This window comes from Gymnoscopelus microlampas, assembly GCF_963454915.1.
Source record: "Gymnoscopelus microlampas genome assembly, chromosome: 2".
NCBI classification, from domain to species: Eukaryota; Metazoa; Chordata; class Actinopteri; order Myctophiformes; family Myctophidae; genus Gymnoscopelus; species Gymnoscopelus microlampas.
Genome location: NC_139939.1, coordinates 1,081,213 through 1,088,872, shown reverse-complemented (window position 1 = coordinate 1,088,872; position 7,660 = coordinate 1,081,213). Strand labels below are relative to the sequence as shown.

The window sequence follows — 7,660 nt, the reverse complement described above, 5'->3', positions numbered from 1 at the left end:
ACAAGATTTCAAACGTTTTATTTTTATTACAGTGAGAACAATGGCTTCTATTATAGCATGCTAACTTTCCAATAGAAATGCCAAAACTCACTTCCATGATGATTCCCATGTTCTCTCCTCTCTCATCCATCCATCACACGTTCTAGTTCATCCTCCAAAGAGGACATGCTGCCTGGGAGGATCTCATCTTGCTCACCAAGCTGCTCCTGGTGGACCAAAGAAGAACGTCACAAACAGGAACAAAAAGCATGATACTGTATGTCAAGGGACATTTGGAAGAAAATAATGCATTAAAAGGAACCCTGGTTATCCATGATCTTTTCAGAAAATGTTGAACACGGGCAACACCTGCTGGTCAACTACTAGTACTGTGAAAATAGCAGTCTCACACAAATCCAATATCCAGCAGGGAAATGCCATAAATTCAGGTCTTCACACTTAACAGACAACAAAAACAATCATACAGAGCATCAACGTAACAAACAACTTAATACTTCATCCAGTTAATATGAGCATCGAGAGAATATGGCTAGAGCACAAAGCTAAAATGTGTCATCAACTTGCGACAGGACTTTTCCCCTCTACCCCCGTAGGCCAAAAAAGATTAACCATTTTAAGACATTATTAAAATATTCCATGCATTTTGTATGTTTTATCTTGGGAGAGGGCGATTTCAAGCGCGTCTTTTCACGTCATCGGGCGTATGGACTGTACGCCCGATGTTATGTTGCCTGTAATGCATGCAAACAGGCAGAGAACAACTGCAGCCAAGTTGGGAGAATGTCACCGACCTTTCTTGGGGTTACAGTTTGGCTGAGCACAGAATGAAGTTGAGAGAACAGTTCGGTCCACTCCTCAGCTTCCGAACCTTTGCTTCAGACTCAGAGATACAGAGCTTTGAGCCCACGTCTCTCATCTAAAACAAACAGAATCAGTTTTATAGGTGTAAAGCAGTGGTTGACGTTTTTGTAGTATTCTGTGAGTGAGAGAGAGGACAGAGGTAGATTGAGAGCAAAAGGAAAGCGGTAGAAAACAGGTTCAATTGAACAAATAAAGATATATATATACACATACAGTACAGATAGTGTATGTTAAAGCAGTGTATACAGTACATGATATTTAGAATGTGTTAGCATCATACTGTATGCAAGTGTGTACGTTATTTTTGACACATTATCATATACAGGTGTGTACGTTATTTTGAAACATTATCATATACAGGTGTGTACGTTATTTTGAAACATTATCATATACAGGTGTGTACGTTATTTTGAAACATTAGCATGCAGGTTGAAATTAAAAAGTAGCAGCAGCTATAGTGTTTAAAGTGCCGTTTCAAAAAACAGTATACGATGTGTATGTGCAATTTCAACAACGTCGGACCCTATATAAAGTAGCAACATGGCTTCACCAGATATGCAGATATATCTGCATGTATGCATCTAAATTTCAATAGTGCCATATGAAAATAATGTATCACTCTTAACTCATTAAGACCTGAAGCCGATTCTACAAAATGTCTTTTAAATCCTATTATCCTAACAGTTCTTTGGAAAAACGTATGTTACTATGTCAGTGGTTCTCAACCTTTTTCATGTCAAGGACCCCTACATGTATTTGGCCACAGACCCCCATCTCAAAATATGTTGTTCCAGGGACCCCCATAAGCAAAGATTTAAGTTATAAATGTTGGCTGTAAAAAATATAGTTTTAAAAATTGTTAAGTGGATGGCAGAGTTCACACCAACTATAAAAAGAATACATTGGTGAACGATATGGTTATTATAATTATAGTGCTCAGTGTGAACAGCCCTTTAGACCAGGGGTCTTCAACGTTTTCAGCCCAAGGACCCCCTAGCTGAGAGAGAGATGAAGCAGGGACCCCCATGTTGTATGTGTGTTTACGTGGTCTGCTCTTTTCTCCCTCTACACCTATACCTCTTTGCCAAAAATAGCCGATCTACAAGCTCACAACGCCTCGCGTTATAGCATTTTTTTTAAGCACTGCTATTTTTGAAAAATCGTGAAAATGTGTGCAAATCTTTGAATATATATATTTTTAAAGCGACCATTTTTAACTCCAATCTTTGCTTCTGGGGGGTCCCTGGAACAACATATTTTGAGTCGGCGGCCAAATGCATATCATTTTGGGGGTCCTTGACATGAAAAAGTTTGAGCACCACTGATATAGAAACCCACGTTTTTTTCAGAATACGGTTGGGATTTAGAAGACATTTGTAGAATCGGCTTCAGGTCTTAATGGGTTAAAATAGAGTGCAACCACGTTCCAATTCAGCATTGCAACACTGGACCCAACATGCCACCTCTGTGAAGGCATTATGTGTGTTCAAGACCAGTTACCAAGAAGTCATTCAATCATTATAGTATTCATCAGATGGACTGTATACTGTTTTATTTCCAGACTATTAAAGAACAAGTATGACCTAAGTCATAATAAAGCCGCATGTGGCAGGCTTTTTTGGCCCCAATCTTTTCATAGACCTGATTACTTGTTTTTTGGATTGCTTGTTTCTCTCGCCAAACCTGGCAACATTTAGCGTCGTAGATTAACGCTGTAATGTTTTTTATATAAGTGGTGGCAACATTTTGTGACACCACACGGGTCTTCCCAACAATAGCTAAGATTGAAGTCAGTGTGAACATGGGCAAATAATAACTTAATAGCCAAACTAGGTGTAATGAAGCACGCTAGCATTTAGGCTAACCATCCTGGCTGAAGCTGTCTCCCTTTCTCTCTCTCTCTGCTGTGTAACTCCGTGCGTTGCCTTGTTGTGATTTCTTTGCTTCCATGCTGGCCCCTAATATGGTGTGCTTCCGGGTGGTTCAACCTAACTAACAATGAGGATCGTTCTGATTGGATCCCTTCCCAACTAGTCCCTCAAAAAGAGTAATTCTGATTGGATGTCTTCTCCATTCGTCCCGCCCTAACGTTTTCGTCTCGTCTAATTCGTTGACTAACGTGTCCATTACATTTTCGTCTCCCCATTGGCTTAAAAGGGGAGCTTAAACGGGGGGAAGTGTGATGGACAGCCAATGACACTCAGGTGTCGACACTTTTGACTCAGGTGTCGAAATTTTTCACTCGGGTGGCGGAAAGAGACTGGTGCTGTTTACAGAGCCGCTCGCTAGCGCATGCGGCTAAAAACGTGAACCTTGCTAGATTTCCTTTTTGTACAATGTGACTGGACTGGATGGGAGCGTATCTATGATACGCCCGCTTACAACCCTAACTTTTTTGGGGGGTTAAGCAGGGAACATAGAACCCAGGGAACATAGGAATGGCTGGATCTATTTGCCTTAGCTGAACTGCAAAAATAAATCCATGGATTCAAGGCTTCATGGGGTTTGCAATTGATAGAAAATAAGTCATTTTTTGGGTGAACTCCTCCTTTAATGGGTTACGGCAAAATGAGTGTCCAGGTGCTAGACAAACGGCAGAACAAACAACGAAAGAATGAAGTTTTGCCCACTTGTTCTCAGCTCCACGTTCATTTATTCCAACTCAAGATAAAGCAGCACTAAATAAGTGGAGCTGAGATCACGTGCGAACGTTGTTCCATTTCATCTTCAACTGTTTATTACCTGGACAGAGAGAGCTCTCCGTTTGTCCGTCAGCTGTTTTTCCGCTCCATCCATGTCGACGTGGTTCGTTTTACAGTTGGTGGACCATGGTCGTGTCTGCTCATCTCTCAGTCTCTGCCTCTGTAACCAATGAGATTGTTAACTTAAACACAGTGTTTCTGAACGTTGTGATCACAGGCCTCTTAGGAACACAACTACATTTTTTTTGTGTTTAAGCCATTCAATTCAGGAACGCATCTGTCATTTTAGATTTCTTTGGCTATTAAAAAATAGCAGATCTACAAGCTCATAGCGCGGCACTCGGTGCCGCGCTATGAGCTTGTAGATCTGCTATTTTTTAGGGGAAAAAATCGTGAATCTTTGAAAAAATAATAATATAATACATATATATATATATATATATATATATATATATATATATATATATATATATATATATATATATATATATATATATATATATATATATTTTTTTTTTTTTTTTTTTTTTTTTTAAGCGAACCTTTGTAACTCAAATCTTTGCTTCAGGGGGTCCCTGGAACTGGAACAAAATATTTCATATATTCAAAGATTTGCACACATTTTCACGATTTTTCAAAAATAGCAGATCTACAAGCTCATGAGCTTTGAGCTTGTAGATCTGCCATTTTTGAAAAATCTTAATCTTCATTCATTTAACATTATAGCAGGGGTCTTCAACAAGGGGTTCCTCAGAGTTACTAGAGGGGGCGGGCCGTCCAAATCTTTGTGTGATAGGAACTTTCTTTTACATGACTACATTTACATGAACCACTTGAACCCTAGCATCCCTAGTCTGGGGGGAACTTTAGCTAAAAAATAGCAGATCTACAAGCTCACAACGTTGTGATCTTATAGATCGGCTATTTTTGGTGAAGAGATTTGGTGTAGAGGAAAAAAAGAGCAGACCAGGTACAGAGCCAAAGGTCAAGTTTACTAAGTATTGACGGTTTAAGTGGTTCAATGTCTGAAAGATGAACCCAACATACTAACAGAAAAGACAATGTGTAAACAAACAAAAGAGAAAATATGAATTTACACACTGATGATAGTGCCGTCAAACAAGTGTATGAAGCTGTCTACGAAATAGTTTAATCTGCAACACAGTTTTACACAATATGTACTGGGGGTACCTGCTTCATCTCTCTCAGCTAAGGGGTCCTTGGCCTGAAAGAACGTTGAAGACCCTTGCTCTATAGCAGTGATTACTAGAAGAATATAGAACTATTTAACAATTGTAAAACACACACACACAAATCCACCAACCCGTTTAGACCCGAGGCCGATTCTAAAAAACACCTTCTAAATTCTGACCTAAGTTTTAATTTTTATTCAAAAATTCTCTCTCTCTCTCCAACTAATGTGACACAGAGGTGAAATGTATAACAAAACTTATAGGTGTTCCTGGTCTAAATGGGTTAAATTAAGAAAAGTAAGTGTTATGACATTGGTTCTCAAAGTGGGGTCCGGGGACCCCCAGAGGTCCTTGGGAGGGTACCAGGGGGTCCCCCAAAAAAAGTGTTATTAAATATAACGTCACAACCATTTTAACCACTTTAACCATATTTTGTACTTTGGCTATTCAAAAATAGCAGATCTACAAGCTCATAGCGAGCTTGTAGATCTGCTATTTTTGAAAAATCCCTAGCAAAAAAAATATTTTTGAGGTGGGGGTCCGCAGCTAAATACATATCATTTTGGGGGTCCTTGACATGAAAACGTTTGAGAAGCACTGATATATGATACCTGTCTTTGGGAGCATCAACTGCCTGCAGGTCCATGAACGTGACTGGAGGAATGTGAGACTCAAAAGACGTGTCATCTGAGATGTCTGCTGATGTACCACCAGCCAGGGAGGATGAAGACGGCTGGGCGAGACCGGGGTGTCTGGAGAGAGACGTATTCATTAAACATTAAACCCTCAATCACAATCACTTGTGAGCTTGTAGATCTGCTATTTTCATAATATTTATCTGTGGAACTGAGTCAAACTAAATGTGATGCCTCAGGTCCTATGATTCCAAGTGATTGTCAGGGTGGGGGGGTCCCGAGTGGGGGGTCCCCAGTTCAAATAGGATTTTTTTGGGGGGGTCCCCAGTTCAAATAGGATTATTTGGGGGGTCCCCAGTTCAAAATAAGATTATTTGGGGGGGTCCCCACCGCAGTTTAAATAAGATTCTTTTGGGGGGTCCCCAGTTCAAAATGATTCTTCAGTGGGGTCCCCAGTTCAAATATGATTATTTTGTGAAGGTAACAAACTGAAAGGTTTATAATAACCACTGATTTAAACTAACAAACAAGCCATGGTAGCCATGGTTCACACGACGGGTTACATCGCTCGTCTGACAGTCTTGTTTCAGGGCTAAAGCGGATGCCAAGTTAGCACCACAAAACTAACAGGAGCATTCAAACAGTGACTAGACCACGACGTCGTTGTGTTTAAGAAGTAAATGCACTAGCTATGGATCCAAGACGGACCGTCATGGATGAACTTCAACATAGTGTTTGCACTGTCTCCCTTTATGGTCCGTAAATCTACATAAACGTTCAGATTTCAAATATAAAGTGCTGACCCCATGGACAGAGATGTTACAAGTATGTACGAGCTATCAGAAATACCAGGATGTTCCGTATTGTTCAATAAAAAGCATTTTAATCCGATCGGTGGCCATTTTCTCATAGAGTTATAATGTATCAGAGTGCAATACACCTCCCAAACGATAGGGTCGCGTAGTTGAAAGCATATGGAGGAAATGGCCACCAATCGGATTAAAAATGCTTTTTATTGTACAATACGGAACATACGGGTACTTCTGAGAAACCGTACATAACGTTAACATCCGTGGCCATGGGGTAAGCACTTTATATTTGAAATCTGAACGTTTATGTAGATGTACGGGCCAAAAGGGGAGAAAGTGCAGACAATATGTTGAAGGTCATCCATGACTATGACAGTCATGTATCAGGGCTAGTTTAAGAAGTAAATCACTTACCTCTCTCTGGCAAATAAGTGACTCTTTATTCTCTGACGATTTAATGGGAAATAAACGCGTTCAAACGTGCGTTTAACTTTCTTCTCATTCCAGCTGCAGCTGATGAGGAAACACAGCAGGCGCGTCCATTTTGAATCTGGTCCAATCACATTCACGACCAGACTATGTTGCCAGACTGTGCGAGAGAAATAAGCAACAAGGTCTGAAAACAAGCCCAAAAGAACTTTAAACCTACGTTGGCTATTCGAAAATAGCCGATCTACAAGCTCGAGCTTGTAGATCTGCTATAAATCTAGGAAAAAATCCACATCAAATCCACAAAATCTTGTATTGGGGTCTCTGGGACAAAATATTTTCAGGTCGGGGGGGTCTGTGGACAATTACATATCAATCGCGACGCGTTGTGAGCTTGTAGATCTGCTATTTTCAAATATTTAGTACTTTTACTTTTGGTACTTTAAGATGCCAATACTTTTGTAATTTTACTCCAGTCATTTTTAAATTCTGGATTTTTACTTGTAACAGAGTATTTTTATATTGCAGTATTGGTACTTTTACTTAAGTAAAGAATTTGAGTACTTTTTCCACCACTGCACAGTAGTTCTAAAACTTTTTAATTTCAAGGACTTGAGAGAGTTACACACCCGTAAGGGTCCATTTGGAAACCCCTCAAGGAACCATGAGGGTCCCTGGACCACACTTTGAGACCCACTGGTGTAGCAGAGTGTTTCCAGTGAGTCAACATGCAACAATATCAGCACCCTGACTCTGTTTGACCAGAATGGAACTGAGCCTTCATTAGTATCATTGTAACAACCAGAATGGAACAGAGCCTTCATTAGTATCATTGTAACAACCAGAATGGAACAGAGCCTTCATTAGTATCATTGTAACAACCAGAATGGAACAGAGCCTCATTAGTATCATTATTATTACAGATGACACCGGCTCTTCTATATGTTTGTGTCAACATGCTTCTTGTTAATGATTGGTTGATTTTCATATTTCATAATGAATGTAGCCTACTGTCTTTGTGTATGTAATAA

At 39.8% G+C, this 7,660-nt stretch overlaps 1 long non-coding RNA gene across 1 annotated transcript; it reads right to left on the bottom strand.

Moving 5' to 3' along the window:
- Positions 1 to 3,642: 3,642 nt before the first annotated feature.
- Positions 3,643 to 6,741, bottom strand: LOC311059588. Its single transcript, XR_014602178.1, has 3 exons — positions 6,615 to 6,741; positions 5,368 to 5,508; positions 3,643 to 3,717 (listed from the first exon to the last, which is right to left on the bottom strand). It is a non-coding gene; the product is annotated as an uncharacterized lncRNA (long non-coding RNA).
- Positions 6,742 to 7,660: the final 919 nt, after the last annotated feature.